The following is a 20271-nucleotide window of genomic DNA, read 5'->3' as shown; positions in this document are numbered from 1 at the left end:
AAAACAGGGAATAAAAATAAAAACAAGAAAGCCGAAATCCCAGTTCTTCATCCTCGTCTTTGGCCACGAAGAAGCGGATTCTTTGCGCATTTCCAGTGCCCTGCGTGTGGCAGCGGCTGCCCGGCCGGGCTCCCGGGAGGACGGCGTCCGGCAGAAAATTACGTGAGTCGTCGTGGTCAGCTCCTCCAGGGCTTCCATGCGGCCCTGGAGACTGGACAGGACCCAGCTCGGTACACAGTGGGCGCCGCATTAGGGCTTCACGTGTTCTCCCTGGGGACAGACTCCCAGGCGGCAGGGACTCTGAAAATCAGGACCGAGAAAGGAGATGGCGCCACCGCAGAGCTGCGGGTCGGGCAGGGCAGGCTGGTCATGCGGAATGACCTGGATTCGAAGGAACCGCCCCCGTCTCGTGCCTGGGAGGGGCTTCGTGGGTCGGTGTTACTGCCCTTCTCTGCAGGGTGCTGTCTGGGCCCCTTCCCTGAAGGTTTCCCCCCAGACCCGTCTGTGGGGAGCATTTCTCATGCTTCCTTCGTCCTGGGGTATCTTTGAGTGATGGAACGGTCTCCTTTAGCACTCTAAAATGTTTTCTTGTCCAGTAATTACCTGAGTTGCATCTCTTATCTTCCTAGAACTTCACTCTCTGTGTAAGAAGCCCCTTCGGAGAGGTGTTCTCAGCCTCTGGGTGGACAGTAACTGCTGTCCCTACTTACCGATTCCACTTTCCGATCCAGTGTGGGTCATTAAAACAGCCTGGTGTGAGACACGCAGCCAGCAGAAATCCGCTTTGGTAGGGCCTGAAATCGGTGAGTTCCTGGGCTTGGTTTGTGTGGACAGAATGCGGCTCTCCGGTTACCAGGCGGTGAAGATTGGGTCCGTGCCCAGTGGGATAACATGCTTCATCCGTTGATTCTGCTGAGCTCAGAGAGCAGCTCTGTCTCCCGCTCTGCAGCTCTGCAGGAGTGATCTCCGTTAACCCCTTCAGCTGCTGAAGTCCTGGGATCCTGTAAGTAGGCTGACATCAGCGTGCCCGGGTGTGCCCGACCATTAATTTCGTGTGCCACCTTGGCTAGGCCGTAGTACCCTACATTTGATGAGACGTTATTCTAGACGTCACTAAGTCAGTGGTCTTTGAGGAAAGCAGATCTTCCTCCACAGGGAGGGTGAGCCTCACTCAAGCAGGTGAAGGCCTTGGAGAGAAGTTTGGGAGTGCCCCGAGCAGCAAGAAATTATGTCAGCAGAAGGCCTCGGCCCTCAGCAGTGCTTTCCCGGGCCTCCGGCCTGCTGGCCCATCCTGCAGATTCTGGGCTGACCAACCTTCCGCAGTGAATGTCTCCTTAACATAAACACACCCTCCTGTGTACGGATCCAAGCGCGCACACGCCCCATTGGGTCTGTTTCTCTAGACGGGCCTGACCCGTGCCGTGTCCTTGTGGAGTGTCTGGCGACCGTGCTTGTCCCGCCACAGCTGGGTAGAAATGGTGGGCATCTGACCACGGTCAGTCCGTGTGCTGGCCAGTTGCTGAGGGTCAGGCCTAGTGTTGACGGCTCTCTGGGGAATCAGAGCTAGAAAATACTAAGGGACTCAGCAGTTGGCCGCGGACGCCGATCCCTGCAGGCTGTGGCTGTAGACGGGTGCAGAGCCGCCCCCTGAGCCCTGTTGGCAGGCACAGAGCCCTGAGGATGCAGAGGGGGTCAGAGTGCACGCCAGGCCCGTAAGCGCACCCCGTGCACTACAGGCCGCCCGTGCCTGCGCCCTCCTCCACGGCCCCATCCTCACCAGCTCCCTGCAAGGGAGAGGAGCCGGTGTCGGCAGCGGCCTCCGCTCTTGCGAGTCCTTAAATGGGTTTTTTCACTTGAGCCAAAAAATAGTGGAAAAACTTGGTTACTTTGTTTCGGAACATTGTTTCGAGGAGGAAGGAAGCTCCGGTTTTAGTTACGGATTATTATGTAAGCCAGACCTTTAAGAAGGCGTCGAAAGCGCACTAAGGACAAAACAGAAAAACCCTTGTGAGTTTGCTGCCGGGGCGCTGGGCATGGACCGCTGCCTGTCCTCCTGCCCGTCCGTGGTGTGGGTTTGCTTCTCTCCTCCAGGAGGTCACCCACGCTGCCGCCCCTGCAGCCTGCACCGTTGCCCTCGCTGTCCTGTGTGCTGAGCTCAGAGGGCGACCGAAGACGTCTCCTTGGCACCAGCAGCTGGTCCCCATCGGGCTCTCCCGTGCTCACCCCCAAGGAGGTCATTTTCTGTGCTTGGTCACTGCCGTGACTCCCTGAGCACCTGCCAGGAGCCCCACTTTTCGGAGAGGGAGGCCGGTCATGGTTGTCGGGGCAGGTTGGGGCGGAGCCTGGGCCCCTGGAGGGGGCTGCCCATAGTCGGGTCCCCATGCACAGAGCTCTGCCGGGACACGTGCCCGGAACGTGTGCATCGGTGTGGGGGCGTGGTCTAGTCTGGCCGGCCCCTGTGCGGTGCGGGCTCAGGGCGAGAGCGCTGCCAGGGACTCGTCTGAGTGTGTGCGGTCGGAGGAGGGAGTCCTGACCGTCGCAGGACTTGCCCGAATGGACCCCTTCTGTGGGGTTCTTGGCACATGGGGGCCGTGGGGGCCAGAATGCTGGGCCCTTCCTGCCCAGTGGTCCCCCCGGCACCCCCTTCCTCCGAGTTCCCTCTGCCCTTTCCACTCTGGTGGGCACCGTTCCCAGCGTTGGCAGGCGTCCACCCTGGTGAGGGGCCATCTGCTGGCCTGCCTGCTCCCTCCTCTCCCAGCCCTGCCTCTCACTTCCCGCAGCTTGTCGGACTTACAGACAAAGGGACAGGGACTCAGAGAAGGAGCAGGCTCAGGCCCCCCCGGGAGGCTAGGGGGTCTGCTAGTGTGTGAGTGGTGGTCGGTTCTGGGCGGGTTAGGATCGACCCGCAGGGGGTGAGTAGCGTACACGCACGCGGCAGGTTGGTGACAGGCTGTCCTGCAGGGGCAGGTTGGTTCCAGTGGCTGGTAGATCCTGGGGTTGGTCGGAGCACAGAGTAATGGGGTGTGTTCCTGCCATAGGGAGAGAGCGCGCCGGGGCCCTGGATGTGTGTGGTCTGTGGTGTGTGGAGCACAGACCAGTACTGTGCATCCGTGGAGTCGACCGTGGGTGCCCGGAACCCAGATAAGCTGTTTCAGAAGCTCGATTCAAGCCCGGCGTCCACCTCTGTCCCCCACATGGAGGCCAGAGGACGTGCCCCAGAGGCCACCCGCCGGGTCACATCCGGGCTTTGCGTCCCGAGGCGGGCTGGGCTCTCCTCGGCGGTGCCTCTTCGTGGGTTCTGATGTGTCCACGCCCGGGGGGATCCTCCGCGTCGCCCTGTCCCCCGTCCCTGCCCCTTTGCACCCCCTGCCTTTGCCCTGGCCCCATGCTGGGCTCCGAGAGGCAGGGGCTGGTTTCTGTCGCTCTAAGGAGGGGGCAGCTCGGGAGGCCTAACTGGCGTCCAGTGAGTCGTGGTCTTTCCTTGTTTTCTGGAGCAGTTCTGTCGATTTTGGGTGCTTCTGGCAAGGGTTTGTGTGGGCCTGCGACGCGTGTTCCCAGGCTGAGTCACAGGAGACGGTCCCATATTCTTGAACGCGGTCGCTTCCTAACCGCTCCGAGCCGGGCCCGGTTCCTCCGTGTGCGCGGTGGGGACAGGCCCAGGTGCGCACGCTCGCACCCAGGCCCAAGTCTGGAATCTGAGATCCGGCCGGGTCCGTTTGCCGCCGGTGGTTCCCCGGATCAGGGAGGGTCCTCTTGCTCTTACCAGTCAGCTGCGCTGGAGGGTCTCTGGGGTCATCTGTCCTGGACGGTGGCGGCGGGCCTAGGGTGGGGGTGCGGCCGCTCTGGGGACCCAGCTGTGGGGGCGTCAACCGCCTGCCCCAGCCGAGATGAGTCAGGGCGTAGCCTCCCGGGGCGGCTCCCTCCTGGCACTGGCGAGAACAAACAACGGAACAGAAACTGAATGGACCCATGTACTTAAATTAAGGTTTTTACCAAGTTTTGTTGTACTTGAAGGAAAAGGGCACGGACTGTCTTAGGAGAACGGTTGCTCCCACGCCGGTTTTGTTCAGCACCTACTCCACGGGTGGCCGGCGATGGCCAGGCACTGGCTGCAACGCCCGGTGTCGTGGGGGGTCCACAGGCAGGCTCAGAGCAGGGCGGGTGTCCCGGTGACCGCACGCTCAGACAGCGTCCCAGATGTGAGGCGCTGCAGGAGGGCACGGGGCACAGGAGTGCTTTCCCGTCAGGCACTTGGACAGGTGCTCACGATGGTGACTCCAACTCCGAATGCTGGGTCAGTCTTGAGGAGCGAGGTATGGGGGAGCCTCCTGCCGGCCGTGGGGCTCCGTGAGCACAGTCCGAGAGCTGGGACAGCACGGGGTGCGCCTGGGGACGGGGCTGGCGGCAGCGTGTTCAGGGAGCAGGAGTGGCGGGCCCCCCCGCAGGTCCAGGCTGAGGACCGGAGGCTCTGCAGGGTGGGGTGGGCGGCAGGGAGCGGAGTGGGCTGTGACGATGGCCATCGATGCTGGGGTCCTGGCAGAGGTTTCGGACGGAGAGACCCTCCGGGTCCCGCGCTGGCGTCGACACATCCGTGGCCGGCCTGTGAGCAAACACTGCAGTCCTGAGCCGCGCGTCAAGCTGGTGTTCCGGTGTTTGTTTGTTTTTTAATGAAAGAGAACTCTATTGCTTTAATGAAATATTTTTTTTCCAGTTTGTTAGTTCTGTTTCTCATTTTATCCACATATACTGTAGTTTGTGTTTCTGAAAGAAAACACCTTCAAAAATAACCAAATAATGCGTCTAAAAATGAGCAGTGCTTTCTTAATACCGTCCAGTGTCCCATAGGTGTTTCCCTTCCCAAGTGTCTGGGTGTGCTGCACATGCGTGTGCACAAGTGTGCGTATGTGCATGCGTGCGGGGCCGTCAGTAGTGGGCTCGCGGCGCTCCCCGGCTCGCCGCTGGAGGTTTAGGTGCGCTCCCTGGTGCGTGTCTTGCGGCATTTCTTACAGAGCGAACAGATCGGGGTCCCGTGGAGTGTCCGTGCCCCAGACGTTGGCGATGTCTTCTGTGCGTGACGGGCGTCTGACCGTGTAGTCCCATGGCCGGTTGTGGGGTACGAGATCCATCCATCCTTCTCCGGCAAGTGGCTTCTTGGTGGCGCGCCACGCCCGGGTGCACGTGGCGTGTGGTGGCCCTTCCTCTCCAGGAATGTTTGGGTCGATGGATCTTTGGTTTCCTGCGACGCTGGCCAGACTCAGTCCCTGAGATGTGCCCTCAGTGGACTCTGGGCTGTTACCGCTGCCACCCCCCACCCGACTTCCGACTGTGACGCCTTCTGGGTGGACGAGAGCCTCCCCGCAGCCGCCGTGGCCAGTCTGGCTAGAGCTGCTCCTGCGGCAGGTAGGCGGGGCCTCCGTGGTGGCCCTTCTCCCAGTGGGAACAGACCGCGTCAGGGGCGTCATGCTGCAGCGGAGTACGTGTGTGCACACACATGTGTATGCGTGTGTACATGCGCGTGCACACACACACGTGCACACATTATTCTTGTTTCCCACGGATGAGGCCTGGGGTGCAGGGTAAAGTTTGCTCATGCCGGGGGCGTGGTGGGCGCCCTTTGAGGCCTGTGCTGCCCACTGTGGGGGCCCTGGGTCAGAGGCCGGCGTGCAGGTCTCTGTCCCCGGAGGGCCCCAGCGGCCAGCCTGGCAGTGCGTCCTCCGGCTCCCGCCGCTCTCACCACAGCCTGCTCGGCTCCTGCAGGCCCGAGTGGGAGCCCGGCCCGGCCCGAGGGCGGGTGGACCCGTCGTCCGGCCTGTGATGCACAGACGTCACCGGGCCCAGACGCGCTTCCCCGAGAGGAGACACTTGCTTACCCCCACTCGCGTCCTGTTTTCAAAACAGGACGACTGCACATGCACGTTCCCGGAAAAGCAGGAGCTCCCGCCTCCGCGGCCGGGATCCTGTTGGAGCCGTCCTGCTGGGATCGTGCCCCGTTTCTTGGCCGTTTTCTTGGCTGTTTCTAATTAGGACGATGCCGCCGGCGCTGTTTTCCCTGACACACTTAGCTGGAGAGAATGGATTTCATGCTCACCCAGGCAGGTCTCCGTGCCTCCTTGCCGGCCTAGAAGAGGAGTGGGGCCGCTTTCCCTCGAATTACACGGCTGTCTTCGGGTTAACCCCTGCGTGCCGGGTTCTCTGGGACACAACAAAACAGCCTTGGGAAAAGCCTGTGGTACACAATTCTGGCTTTTTTTCCCCCCTCTTTGGGTCTGGAAAGTAAGAAAAATACTGATTTCATCTTTAAACACCCGTGGAGGAAGTTTGGGATTGTTTTCCCCCAGAGGAAACAGACACATGAACTAGTAGGTTTATTCTGTTCACGTGTGGGGGGAGGGAAGTCTTTGCGCAGATGAGCTTCGTTGCCTGTGGCTCGCAAACGGCACGTTCTGAACCGTGAAGCCTGGGGGTCTGTCGTAGGACACGGTGGGAGGGACAGGGCATAGGGCCCTCGCCGGGCCTCCTTCCCTGCACCCGGGGCTCCTGGATCGGGGGCTCGCGGGGCGGCGAAAGTGACTGGTGGGTCTGCAGCAGTGGTGGGCCGGGCAAGGCCGTCCTCGACGCCGACTCCCGGGGCTGGGCGAGTTGTAACCGGTGCTGCGGACGCTTGGGGACTTTTCTGCCCAAGGGCTGTTTGCGGACCAGCAGCTCCAGGGTTCCCACGGGTGTGCAGAGTCCTTTCACTCTCCTGCTGGACCCCCAGGCCACTGGCCCAAGCGCAGAGCTGCCTCCCGCTCCGAGTGTCCCCGCTTCCTTCACCACCTGCAGGACAGCAGGGGACTCGGGCTCAGGACAGCCACCAGGCTGCTCCGCTTTGACCAGGAGATGCCCCCACACGTGGCGGACATCTGGAAGCAGCAGCGCGGGCCGTGCGTCCCCCGTCCGAGCCTCTGCCTGCTCAGGCCCCCGGTGCGTCCCCTCCGTGGCCGTCTCGTTCCGGTCACGTTCTTGCTGGGTTTTCGTCTGCCTGTTGTCGTGGGCGGCAGGTCCGTGTGTAGCTGGGGTCCCTCTGCTTCAGGCCACATGTGGTGACCCTGTCGGGGGCAGGGGACCAGCCTTGGAGGAGTTCCTCCCTTCTGCCCTGCTCCTCTGGGGTCACCACCTGGGTTGTGTCACGTAACGAGGCTCTGCCCTTTTCTCTGTGTCGCCCGTGGAAGTGTGAACCCTGAGCAACAACGTTACACAGTCAGGATCGGTTAAGTGTCGCGCATTACAAATCCAAGTGATGGTGTTGCCTTCTGTGCGAAGGGAGTAGTGACACTGAATCCCGGAGAATTCTAGTATTTCAGTAGCGTTGCTGCCTTTATACATTTACTAATAAAGGGAGACCTTCCAATACCTAAAACCGAAATAGAAACTTTTGTGTATGGTTTTCCTTTGAATGGGTCAGTACCTTGATTGAGTTCTAAAAATCAGTTTTCTTTTAAGGTTTTCTGTCCCGGGCTTCGAACTGTTCTCACTTGTTTCTGTTTTGAAGTGTATATTGGAAAAAGAAATCTGCCTGCCTTTCCTTTTTTTATTATGTACATCGCCGCGTACCCTTACCAGCCAGACTTGTAAGGCATTGATCCGAAGGCTCCCTGCTGCTGGCCTTCCGCAGAGGTGGGGGACCCTGCAGGTGGTAGGGCCGGGCCTCCCCGTTCCGCAAGCGCTGGGCTCGGGGACACGGTGACAAGTCAGTGCCTGTGAGTCGCGGGCTGAGGCCGAGTCACACCCCACTTCCCAGCCTCTCCGTAAGCGGGGCCCCTGGAGCAGGAAGGAGGCTCCTCAGCCTGGAGGCCCCCCTCCCCCAGGGCAGGACCCTCCTGGGTTCTCCTGGTACTGACTGTCCACCTCCCTGATGGAGCCTCCCCCACCCCGTCCACACCTGTGAGCCACCACAGGCCTTCCTGCTGCTTCGGAGGCGCAGCCGGCGAGGGACGGTAGCGGGCCAGGTTGTAGCCGGGCCCGGGAGCCTCTGTGAGCAGCATTATCCGGGGGTGAGCGGTAGCCGCGCGCGCCTCGGTCCGTGGGACACAGACACGCTCTCCGGTTACCCACTTTCTCTGGGTTCCAAGCCGAGGGCAGGCTGCAGGAGGCCCCTGGCCGCGTCTCCCCGTCTCCGGGGCTGCCGGCCGAGCAGAGGGCGGTGCTTGCTTTTGTCTTGGGCCTCCCGGCGCCCTCGTCCGGGAAGCAGCCCCCACGTCTGCCGGTTCCTGTCCGTGCCACCCGGAAAAGGGGTGCTCAGCCTGCCCTCTGGGATGGGGGGCCAGCGGGGCTGGAGGGGTCCCACCCAGCAACGGGAGCCGTCAGAGCGTTACCGCGTTCTACAAGCACCGTCCGCAGTGGCGCGGGACGGAAAGCGAGCCCATGGGCGGCTCCTTGACTGCACCCGCCACAGCAGCCCAGGCCTCCAGCACCTGGGCGTCCGGCCACCCTAGAGTTCTGGAAGTCGGACGTGGGTTAGGCCCTCCTCCTGTCCTGCCGCAGGCTCTTTGCACGTCAGGGCATCGCGGCCAGGGCCCTGCATGGCCGCCGTGTGGCAGCCGGCCTGGTTGTCTCTGTCGGGGGCGGCCGGCCTGGTCATCTCTTGTCCAGAAACACCTGCTTGTACGCGTTTCACTACTCTGCACTGGGTTTCCCTTTGCTGACCTGCATTTTTTCTTTTATGATTTTAGTAGCTTGGGTAGAGAAGGGAGTTTGTGCCTTTTCCTTACAGACAACATGGGCCTCCCGCTTACCAAACCTTGAACGCGAATCAGGGTCAGAAAGACCTCTGGAGGCAGGACGGATGGGCCAAGATAAACAGGATGAAATTTGTGTCTGCGCTGGCTTTGAGTCATGCTTCAGAATCGCGCCGGTGGCCCCCGGGGAGGACGGGGACCGACGGGGAGGGCCACGCCGAGTCAGCCCCTGAGCCTCCTCTTGGGACGTTGATCACGTCCGGTGACGAGCCGGAGGGGCTCCGTGGGCCTCCTTCCCCGCTCGGCTGGGGATTTTCTGGGCTGAGCCACCCTGGGCCACCCCTCGTCCTGCCTTCGCTTGCTCGCGAGGACGCCTAGAGCCTCCTTCCTGCCTCCGTCCTCGGCTCCTTCAACTCCTTCTCTGCCTCGTCCTGTCTCCTCCCTGCGTCCGTGAGCTCTTTGTCGCCGGTGTTGTGTGTGCGTCTGCTGCCTCTAATGATCTCTGAAAGAAGGTAGAGGCGGAAGCCAGTGAACGGGATTTATCGTTGTGTACAAACGCTCCACGACTGTAGCCAGGCTCCTGTTTTTTCACATCTACTCAGGAAATACTGAATTAAACTGTATTTTTAAAAGATTTTGCTCATTTGTTTGAGAATGAGAAAGGGAGCGAGCGAACGGGGGAGGGGCAGAGGCGGAGGGAGAGGGAATCCCAAACAGACGTCGAGTGGAGTGTGGAGCCCCACACGGGCGCCGTCTCAGGACCCCAAGATCACAGCCTGAGCCAAAACCAGCCGTTGGAATCTCCACGGACTGTGTCGCGGGGTCGCCCGTAAGTCGCCCTTTAGAAAACGTGAGCTGCGCACGTGCGGGTTTTAGGGGAAGCGTGAAGGGAGAGGCCCCGTGAAGCACAGGCCAGAAGGCCCCAGACGGGCGCTCGGTTCTGTCTTCGGAGAGGGTCGAGTTCCCGCCCAGGTGGTGCCGAGCTCTGTCCGTCTGTCCCAGCGGAGGACACCAGGGTCCCGGTCAGAGACAGATGCCCTTACGGCTTCCACTTGGCAGCCGGCGCCGCGTCCTGCTCCTGTGGTCCCTGAGTCCTCGAGTCCATTGGCGGTGATGTGGGGCTCTGCTCCGTGAGGGCGGGAGCGCTGAGCCTGGAGATGGCCTTCAGGGCTAGGGGGGGCAGGCTGCCCTTCGACTGCACAGGACATGGCCTCATCCTTTAAGGCTGCCAGCTGCACACACTGCCCCAAGGGGTGGCCCCAGGGCAAGCGGTCTGTGCCACGTTCTCAGGACAGCCTGCGGAAAGAGGCGGGCTTGGGGTTGATGCTGTCCACGCTGGTCAGCCTGTTCTGGGGAGGGCAGTGGGCTGTGGGAGCTGTGTTTGAAGATGGGCACACGCACGCCAGCCTCAGAGGTGTGACGGGTCTGTGCTCAGGGGCTCCGTCTGCTGAAGAAGAGCGTGCAGACCAGAACCTGCTCTGGCACAGGGAGTGTCTCCTGCGGGCCCCAGGAGTCTCTCTCTTCGCCCCCAGGAGCTGGGACGGTCCCGCCGGACTGCAGGGCTCCTCGTCGGCATTGCCCACGGGCCGCTGCTTGTCCTCCTCTCGTGTGCTGACCCCCACCGCGCTCTGCTCAGGGGCAGACCTCCATCTGTCTGCGCTTTCTACTCAAGACCTCCCTCCATCTCCTGAGCCCCAGCCCTGCCTCCTTGAGCCCAGCCAGAGGCATGACAGTGACGGTCCCATGTGGGGAACACGTCAGGGCCCGCTTCCCTGTGGGGTCACGTACTGCACTGTCTCTGTGCAAGTGACCAGTCTCCAGCAGGTGCACAGCACATGTCAGCTCTTCGATGGGTGACTGTCCTCTCTCCCAGCAGTGCTGCTTGCGGGAACCTGTCCAGAAATACTACTGCAAAGATCCAAATGCTACTACCAGAAAGGTAGTCATTGCATGCTGTTTATAACTGCGCAGACTGATGGCGGTCCGTGACCCCTGAGGAGCCCAGCAGTGAGCTCAGACGGGGCCCCTGGGGAGCGGGAGAGAATGAACTGAGAGCTTACTCTGGGGAGGGAAGTGAGTGAAAGGCGCAGGTGCCGCCTGTGGCTCTCCTGCTAGAGAGGAAGGAACCGGAGCCCGCGGCAGTGCGCGGGGAGAGCAGAGGGTCCGCTGTGAGAGGGCGGGGGGGAGGCGCCCCAGTGAGCTTGGGGGACGGCACTGAACCACGGGCCCACAGTGGTGTGCACCAGGGAAGGCGCGGCGGGCTGTCCTCAGAGACAGCTGGTGACGGGTCCACGTGCCTTTCGGGAGGGCGGGCTGTGAAGAGGGGCTGCTCGTGTGCAGGGCTGGTCCCGGCTGCCTGCTGCTCTGCGTCGGGGTTCTGAGTCTGTCCCGGCTCGGTTCTCGTGAAGGATCCCGGCAGCGCAGGTGCCTCCTGCAGTTCTTTGTAGTTACGCGGCATAGATGGTCTCTAAACAGATGGTCGTGGCTTTGCCCAAAGTGGTCACTGCCGTTGGCGCCAAGCCTGGTGCAAGTTCTTCCTTTTCTGCACACCGGGGTGCGGTTTACCGACCGGAGTTCGGCGTGCCCTGTAATCACCGAGCTGCAGGAATCCACCGAAAATGACGTGTGTCCCCACAGGGCCGCCTGACCTGGTCTTGGAGGCCAAGTCCGGCTCCCTGAGCAGACGCGATGCCCTCGCAGGACAGGGACAACCTGGAGGACCAGGGCATTCGGTGGGCGCGGCCACGGAAGGGGTCTTGCTGGAGAGCGGGGGTGACGTCTGGGTGCTAGGAACGGGGGCAGGAGTGGGCCGTGTTGGGTCCTGAGTGACATGAGATCGTCCGATGGGGCCGGGCCGTTCCGTGCGGGGGCGGGAAGGAGGAGCGAACGGTGGGCAACTCTGACGGAAACCGCGGGCCTGACGGAAACCGCGGACCTGACGGAAACCGCGTGCCTGACGGAAACCGCGGGTCTGTCGGAAACCGCGGGTCTGAGGTAAACAGCGGGTCTGACGGAAACCGCGGGCCTGACGGAAACCGCGGGTCTGACGGAAACCGCGGGTCTGAGGTAAACAGCGGGTCTGACGGAAACCGCGGGCCTGACGGAAACCGCGGGCCTGACGGAAACCGCGGGCCTGACGGAAACCGCGGGTCTGAGGTAAACAGCGGGCCTGACGGAAACCGCGGGCCTGACGGAAACCGCGGGTCTGACGGAAACCGCGGGCCTGACGGAAACCGCGGGTCTGAGGTAAACAGCGGGTCTGACGGAAACCGCGGGTCTGAGGTAAACAGCGGGTCTGACGGAAACCGCGGGCCTGACGGAAACCGCGGGTCTGAGGTAAACCGCGGGACTGACGGAAACCGCGGGTCTGACGGAAACCGCGGGTCTGACGGAAACCGCGGGTCTGAGGTAAACAGCGGGTCTGACGGAAACCGCGGGCCTGACGGAAACCGCGGGTCTGAGGTAAACAGCGGGCCTGACGGAAACCGCGGGCCTGACGGAAACCGCGGGTCTGACGGAAACCGCGGGCCTGACGGAAACCGCGGGTCTGAGGTAAACAGCGGGTCTGACGGAAACCGCGGGCCTGACGGAAACCGCGGGTCTGACGGAAACCGCGGGCCTGACGGAAACCGCGGGCCTGACGGAAACCGCGGGTCTGAGGTAAACCGCGGGCCTGACGGAAACCGCGGGCCTGACGGAAACCGCGGGTCTGAGGTAAACAGCGGGTCTGACGGAAACCGCGGGCCTGACGGAAACCGCGGGTCTGAGGTAAACAGCGGGTCTGACGGAAACCGCGGGCCTGACGGAAACCGCGGGCCTGACGGAAACCGCGGGACTGACGGAAACCGCGGGCCTGACGGAAACCGCGGGTCTGAGGTAAACAGCGGGTCTGACGGAAACCGCGGGCCTGACGGAAACCGCGGGACTGACGGAAACCGCGGGCCTGACGGAAACCGCGGGTCTGAGGTAAACAGCGGGTCTGACGGAAACCGCGGGCCTGACGGAAACCGCGGGCCTGACGGAAACCGCGGGTCTGAGGTAAACAGCGGGTCTGACGGAAACCGCGGGCCTGACGGAAACCGCGGGTCTGAGGTAAACAGCGGGTCTGACGGAAACCGCGGGCCTGACGGAAACCGCGGGTCTGAGGTAAACAGCGGGTCTGACGGAAACCGCGGGCCTGACGGAAACCGCGGGTCTGAGGTAAACAGCGGGTCTGACGGAAACCGCGGGCCTGACGGAAACCGCGGGTCTGACGGAAACCGCGGGTCTGACGGAAACCGCGGGTCTGAGGTAAACAGCGGGACTGACGGAAACCGCGGGACTGACGGAAACCGCGGGACTGACGGAAACCGCGGGCCTGACGGAAACCGCGGGTCTGAGGTAAACAGCGGGTCTGACGGAAACCGCGGGCCTGACGGAAACCGCGGGCCTGACGGAAACCGCGGGTCTGAGGTAAACAGCGGGTCTGACGGAAACCGCGGGCCTGACGGAAACCGCGGGTCTGAGGTAAACAGCGGGTCTGACGGAAACCGCGGGCCTGACGGAAACCGCGGGTCTGAGGTAAACAGCGGGTCTGACGGAAACCGCGGGCCTGACGGAAACCGCGGGTCTGAGGTAAACAGCGGGTCTGACGGAAACCGCGGGCCTGACGGAAACCGCGGGTCTGACGGAAACCGCGGGTCTGACGGAAACCGCGGGTCTGACGGAAACCGCGGGTCTGAGGTAAACAGCGGGACTGACGGAAACCGCGGGACTGACGGAAACCGCGGGTCTGAGGTAAACCGCGGGCCTGAGGTAAACCGCGGGCCTGAGGTAAACAGCGGGCCTGACGGAAACCGCGGGCCTGACGGAAACCGCGGGTCTGAGGTAAACCGCGGGCCTGACGGAAACCGCGGGTCTGAGGTAAACAGCGGGCCTGACGGAAACCGCGGGCCTGACCGAAACCGCGGGTCTGACGGTGCCTCAGGGGCAGGAAGGGAAGGAGACCCGCGGTCAGCCTCTGGGTCACCTGTCCGGTGGCTGAAGATGCCGATGCTCCTGGTGGAACTCAAGAGGAAAACAGGATCTTGGGGGAAGAGCGTGGCTTTGGCCAAAGATGGTCAAGTTCAAGAGGCCTTGGGGCGTCCTGGGGGAGGCCGGTGGTTCCCTGTGCCCAGAGAGGCCAGGTGGCCCCCGTGTCTCCCCCACTTGTTCATGGACAGAGTGGGAGCTGCTGTCCGTTTCTCAGGTGAAATGCTCGATTTCAGCTGGCAGAGGCTGTGGGGTTCGTGGTCACCCAGGGTCTGTAGAGTCTGGTCCATCCCGCCCCTGGCCGCGCTGTGACCAAGCAGGGAGCAGCAGAGGGGGCACAGGGTCCCCCGCACGCGCTAGGCTCCCAGGGGGTCGCGCCCATGCCGGGCCAAGGCCCAGCGTCTCTGCTTCGGAGTGGACGTGGCGTGCAGACAGCTAGGGAAGGCGCACACCATGCGGGCGCACGGATAGCGTTCAGCCCTAGGATGGCGGAAGGCTGTACACACTCAACAGACACCGTATCTGGGATTTGGGTTTTGATGGTTTCTGGAGCTAGTGGGACCGGATGCTTACACTCAGGAGTTCCCCAAAATTAATGCTAGGTGTTGCCCCTTCCGACCTCGAGGAAGTGCGGGGCCAGAGAAACCCTCTCGACGTGCAGAAGGGCCTGGAACAACCGTGGAGAATCAGCAGGATTCTGCGAGGGAGACCGTTCAACACAGAAGTCGATTTAAACGTTCTATCAGGGGGCACCTGGGTGGCTTAGTGGGTTAAAGCCTCTGCCTTCGGCTCTGGTCATGGTCCCAGGGTCCTGGGATCGAGCCCCGCATCGGGTTCTCTGTTCGGCAGGGAGCCTGCTTCCTCCTCTCTCTCTCTCTCTCTCCGCCTGCTTGTGATCTCTGTCGAATAAATAAATAAAATATTAAAAAAAAAAAGTTATATTAGAAAGGCTAACAGACGGCAGCGCACCAGGCAAGAAGCTTGAGGTGATTCGCTTTGTTTTAATGTTTCCACGATTGCAAACTCCTACCAGAAACCCTACCAGAAAAAAGCGGAAACAAGAAACTGAGCACCTGGAGGGTCTGGGACGCGGCGTCTGTCAGCGTCCTGTCACGTCTCACAGCGGACGGCAGAACGGCCACTGGTTGGAGCCGGAAGGGGCTGCCCAGCCCGGGGTCTCTCGTCCCCTCCCCCAGCTCACGCTTTGGGACCTTTCTCAGTCAGCAACATGGCCAAACCACTCGGCAACATTCAGCCAAATTGCAAAAAAAGGTATCGGAGAAAATCAAAGGGAATCATTAAAACTTCTACCATGAAGTTCACCTTGTAATCTTTGGTGATTTTTAAAAGAAAACGCTTTTTCCTATTCACTAAAGCGACACACGTTTAAATTTACCTTTAAATAGAAAAATTAAAATAGAAATAGGAAAAATAGAAAATGATTTGTCCACAAATTCAAAATTACACAGCATGTCCTGTTTGAGAACCGGAATTCAGTCGCATTTAAACCTGTCTCAGCATCGGAACTTGACCAGTGCTGCTTGTCCGACGAGGTCGCGAGAACGACCCTGTTTACTTCTCTGACAGCGAGCGTGTGCACACGCGTGTGCCGGCGAGCGGGCGGCGGCATCTCAAGCCGACTCCCACTGAGCACGGAGCTGGGTGCGGGGCTCGATCTCACGGCTGAGATCACAGCCTGAGCAGAAAGAAAGGGTCCGATTCTCAACCAGCTGAGCCGCCCAGGAGCCCCCAAGTGACTCGTGGACGAACCGTGGGGCGGGGCCGTCCCGTCAGCCCCCCCAGCAGGGCTGAACCGCCTTCTCCGCACAGGCTCCCAGGCGGGGCCTCGGCTGCCCGTTGTGCTGCTCCCCGTGAGTGACCTGGGCCTCCCTAAGCCTGACCTGTCTCAGTTTCTGAATGCGGGGATTTCTTCTAACCTGACGCGAATTCTTCTCCTTCCTCCTTCCTAAAGCCGACCACGTTTATCTTTCTGTCGTGTGTTAGAAGCCAGACCTGGCGGACGTGGACCGTGAAGCTCCCCGTGGTCTTGCTCTGAAGTCACCGTGTCCAGGATCCCGGGACTCCCCGCCCTTTGAGTGTCCTCGGGGCGCCGCTCCCTGTTGTGTGCTTCCGGCATTCAGGGAAGGCGTCTGGCGGATCCTTCAGGACCCCGAGGGGAGGTCACGGTGCTTGTCTGCAGGAGGCTGGATGCTGTAGGAGCACTTCGCACAGACATGCTCTCCGGTGGTCCCGTTCTAGAGGGTTAGACATTCTGTCTCCCCAGGCCTGCGCAGACTGTATTTCCAAAGTTACAGAATGGTGGTGCTTAGAGTATAACTTCGTTAACTGGCTTGCATTAATCAAAGCTTCGCGTCAGTGATGACCGAGGGCCAAGGACCTGACGTGCGGGAGTAGCAGACATCTGCTGCATGCATGCGTGGGTGTGGACGCGTGGGCATGTGCGTGCAGATGCCATGCACGTGACCCCACACACATGCACAGGGCTGTAAGCACACACAGTCACACACGTGCATGCAAATGTAAGAACGCACGCCGTCACATGCGTGCACACCGCTGTAAGCACGCACGCCATCACACGTGCATGCGCCTGTAAGCACGCGCACCGTCACACGCGTGCCCACGGCTGCCTCCCTAGAATCACTGATGAGCAGAGTTTCAAACTTCACCTTGCTCTTCCTGGAGAGATTATTAAAACTCTGGTTCCCAGGCCCACCCAGAGTGTCTGAGGCTGTAGGTTTGGGGTGGGGCTCTGAATTGGCTGTTCTAGCATGTTCCCAGGAGATGCTGTTGCTGCTACTGACCCGGGGACCCTGGGAACAGTGCTTAAGAGAATCCTCACTGTCACTGAATTAATAAACCCCTCCCGATACTTCCTGCAGACTGGGAGTCAGTTCAGGTGGAACACGGCCTCTGCGACCGGTGGTTGACTTGGAATAGGGATTGGGTTCCTATTGGAAATGCATGACATCTGCCTTCCTTTGGCCTGTCTCTCCCGGCCCGTGGCCACGTGGCCTCCGATCGACTCTCCTGCGGCTGCTCCGAGGCCCGCGGTCTCTCGAGACCCCTCAACGTGTACAAGGTTACAGTGACCGCACAGGTGCTGTCCCCTGCGTCCTCAGACCACGCACTTCCCGGCATCCTGCTCTCAAGGTCACGCTGTTTTCTGCCCTATGCAAGAGGCTGAGTCCGTGCAAGGACTTCCCATGTCAGCTGTTAGTGTGCTTCAGTTCCAGAATCTCCGTTTGGTTCCTTTTTTAAATTTTTCTTGGCTCTGTTGGAAAGCGGGCCTCTGTGTGCCCTCTCCCTGGCTGGGTGGGCGTGTGGTCTTCTCTGGGGGTCTGCAGGGAATCCGGGAGGGGGCCTGGTTGCTGTCCACGCATGTAAGTTCAGACGTTGCAGCAGTTCCGTTTAGAGAGACTGGCTCTTACACCGACTTTCTGTAACTATCAGCCGTGCACGTACGGCAGCGCCTAACCCGTGTACCGGTGCGTTAGCCACGCTGAACTCCGCTCGCCACCCCCAGGGTGTTCACATCTGGTGTGTGTGTCCTCGCACCCCAGGTCTCTGCGAGGCCCCCCTGCCCGGGCACCCAGAGCTGGCGGCGGCCGCCAGGTGCGGCCTCCCTCCATGCCTTCCCGGGGCTCCGGGCACGGGCCTCACACCCACAGGCCGGCCTTGCGGCGTCCGGAGGTGGCCGAGGCGTCTGTCCCTCAGCGGCCTGCTTGCCAGGTTCCGGGGCTTCCGTGTGCTTCCCTGTGTGTTGGGTCTGACAGGGAGGCGGTGTCAGCTGCCTGTGCCCAGCCACCATCCTTCCTGAGGACTTGGGGCCTGGCTTCTTGGTGGTGTGATGTCCCGGCCGAGTGTGTTGCGCGCCCGCGCATGTGGCTGTCCAGTTCCCGGGATGTCGTCTCCACGTAGGCCCAGGGGGTTCTGTCCAAGTCCCGGGCGAGCCCGCGTTCGTCCCACGCGAGGACAGAGCTTCCCATCACCTGTGTTCACGCTGCGGCTCAGCTAGCCCGTCTGTGCCCCTGAATCGGACCCATTTCCCACGGGAGACGCGGCCTCCGGAGACACCCACCCTCCTCTTGGGGACGTGATTTTGGCGTCTCGGCAGCCAAACTGCCGCCGTGTCCTCACTGTGGATACAGATCAGCTTCTCCTGGATTTAAGAGCCACAGGTTGGTGCAGGGGGCCGCGTTCCCAGAGAGCGTGCTGGTGGCTCTGGGGACCGGGAGAGCACAGGGTGAGGGCCGGGTCCACCGCGCAGGGCAGCTGGGGACCGACGCCTGGGGCCTCCGCTGCCCTGGACCCTGACCCAGAGCCCAGAAGCGGATGCCCCGAAGTTCCACATTTCGTTTGCTCGCTCCTAAGTCGACACAATTCATTTTAGTGACTTAAATACTTTCTGAAAAGCCTTTTCTCGCACCGTAAACTAGAACAGATTGTTCAGATCATTTACGACGCTTGAGTTGGCTCAAAATGGTCAGATTCCTGAAAAGTTTGTGAACATCAGGAGAGGTCAGGAGGGAAGCGTCACTCCTGACGCAGACCAAGTGTTGCTCCGGGAGCCCTTTCTTGGTTTCCCAGGGCTGCCTGCGCAGAGCCCCACGCATGGAGCTCCAGCAGAAGTGGTCAGTTCGCAGGTCTGGGCGGCGGCCGCGGTCGAGGATCCGGTCCTTCCAGGGCGCTGGGAGAGAATCACTCCACCTCCCCTACTCCCTGCCTTGGCTGGCCTGTGGCCGGATCTCCCCCTTCTTCGAGGGCACCAGTCCTGCTGGAGCAGGGCCATCCTCATGCTGTGGTGATCTTGTTTTAAGTAGGCGTCTCTGCAGAGACTCGTTCCACGTCCACTCAGTGGCACCGAGTCGGACTTCATGGGAATGGGGCCCCCAGTTGCTCCCATAGTAACCCTGGGACTCCATATTGTGGGGGTTGAGCCTGTGAGCAGGGAATCTTTTTTTTTTTAATTTTAAATTTTTTAAAAACTTAAAATTTTTAAATTTTTAAAATTTTAGTGTTCCATAATCTGTTGTTTGTGCACCACACCCAGGGCTCCATGCAGTCGGTGCCCTCCACAGTACCCACCACCAGACACCCCCAACCCCCCACCCCCTTCCCTCCAAAATCCTCTGTTTGTTTCTCAGAATCCATAGTCTCTCATGGTCCGTCTCCCCCTCCGACTTCCCCCAATTCAGTTCTCTCCATCTCCCCTTGTCCTCCATGCTATTTGTTATGCTCCACAAATAAGTGAAACCATATGATAATTGACTCTCTCTGCTTGACTGATTTCACTCAGCATAATCTCTTCCAGTCCCGTCCATGTTGCTACAAAAGTTGGGTATTCGTCCTTTCTGATGGAGGCATCATACTCCATAGTGTATATGGACCACATCTTCCTTATCCATTCGTCCGTTGAAGGGCATCTTGGTTCTTTCCACAGTTTGGTGACCGTGGCCATTGCTGCTATAAACATTGGGGTACAGATGGCCCTTCTTTTCACGACATCTGTATTTTGGGGTAAATACCCAGTAGTGCAATTGCAGGGTCATAGGGAAGCTCCATTTTTAATTTCTTGAGGAATCTCCACACTGTTCTCCAAAGAGGCTGCACCAACTTGCATTCCCACCAGCAGTGTAAGAGGGTTCCCCTTTCTCCACATCCCCTCCAACACATGTTGTTTCCTGTCTTGCTAATTTTGGCCATTCTAACTGGTGTAAGGTGATATCTCAATGTGGTTTTAATTTGAATCTCCCTGAGGGCTAGTGATGATGAACATTTTTTCATGTGTCTGATAGCCATTTGTATGTCTTCATTGGAGAAGCATCTGTTCATATCTTCTGCCCATTTTTTTTACGCGATTATCTGTTCTGTGTGTGTTGAGTTTGAGGAGTTCTTTATAGATCCTGGATATCAACCTTTGTCTGTACTGTCATTTGTGAGTATCTTCCATTCCGTGGGTTGCCTCTTTGTTTTGTTGGCTGTTTCCTTTGAGCAGGGAATCTTAAGTTTTCCAAGACTCTTTGATAAAGAAAGTGGTCTTTATTTACTTTTCTGTGACTTTCATAAATACTTCATTTATAGACTAATTTAAAATAATAGATTTCAATTAAATTTACAGCTCTTATGTTTCTTACTTTAATTGATAGATTTTAGTTCAGGGGTAAGAGTGGACACGTGCGCACCTTCTGCCCCTGAGCTTGTGGCCCCGGAGCCTGGCCTCGTTCCTGTTCCGTGCAGGGGCCCCTCCACCTGCTGCTTCCCCCCATGCTGCCAGCAGCCGCGGGCAGCCCTGTCTCCCCGTGGACGTGGCCTCGTGCTCTGGTCTCCCCTGGGCTGCTCAGGTCGTCCCTCTGTCCGCGAGAAACCAGTAGCTGTGCTCCAGCACACATGTAACCATCCACAAGAACCGCGTGGACGTGCGGCGTCTGGGCTCACTCGCTGGGTGTGTGGATCTTCCGGGTCACCGGGAGCTCTGAACTCATCCAGAAAACATTGCAGGCAGTTCGCGGCTGGACCCCCGCAC

General features: G+C 60.1%; 1 protein-coding gene across 2 annotated transcripts in view; it reads left to right on the top strand.

Annotated features, from left to right (window-relative positions):
• PXDN (peroxidasin) overlaps positions 1-20271 on the top strand; it is a 69764-nt gene that overhangs the window by 12538 nt on the left and 36955 nt on the right. The gene's annotated exons all lie outside the window — the stretch shown is intronic.

This window comes from Mustela nivalis (assembly GCF_964662115.1).
Source record: "Mustela nivalis genome assembly, chromosome: 8".
Classification (NCBI taxonomy): domain Eukaryota; kingdom Metazoa; phylum Chordata; class Mammalia; order Carnivora; family Mustelidae; genus Mustela; species Mustela nivalis.
This window is presented reverse-complemented; position numbering and strand designations above follow the sequence as displayed.